The sequence below is a fragment of the Egretta garzetta genome, unplaced genomic scaffold (assembly GCF_000687185.1).
Source record: "Egretta garzetta isolate BGI_Z169 unplaced genomic scaffold, ASM68718v1 scaffold151, whole genome shotgun sequence".
Classification (NCBI taxonomy): Eukaryota; Metazoa; Chordata; class Aves; order Pelecaniformes; family Ardeidae; genus Egretta; species Egretta garzetta.
The window spans coordinates 1014265-1014994 of NW_009258615.1; positions in this window are offsets into that span (position 1 = coordinate 1014265).

Consider the following 730-nt stretch of genomic DNA (forward strand, 5'->3'; position numbering starts at 1 on the left):
GGGGTTTTGGTTGGGTTTTTTTTTTTGGTTTGGTTTTTTTTTTTTGGTGCTGGGGAGAGGCGGCAGTGTGGAGAGCACGCCGAGGTGACACCCCCGAACTCGGCTTTGCTCCGAGAGCCGCACTCGGGGGGTGCCGGCCCCCTGCTTGGCGGGCGGGCGTCGCCTCCGCCGCCCCCTCGCTTGGTCCGGCGGAGATGAGAGCCTGCTCGCGGGAGACCACGAAGCCACGGTAATTGATTATCAACGACTCCGGCACGAATTAAATCTTTTACATCATTATTCTTACCGGGAAAAAAATTAATAAAATAAATAATCCCGCTTTCATGCGCAGCACGAAGCCGGAGACCACCTTTGCGCCACTGAACGAGAGCAGGTTTTATCCTTCTGAACAAATTTCAGCCCCTTTCAATAACCTTGCTCGGACTCACTCATTATCCCTTTCTCCCACCCAGGTGTTTCCCGGGAAAGCCATCGCTTCTGCCCCCCCGAGACTTCGGTGTCACGATATACTCAGGAAATATCCAGAGGGCATTTTTTTTTTTAAGAGCTGGAGGAAGCTGCAAGAAATCTACTTACTATGAGACGTGTGGGAAGGGTGCCCTGTGCGGGCAGTTTAAGGGGCGCTAAGAAGCCGAGAAATGAAATTTGGGGTCTCGGAGGAGATGCGTGGGGGGAGACGTGGGGGGAGAGGAAGGGCTCCGCGCTTCTGAGGGGAAGGGCTGGAGGTGCA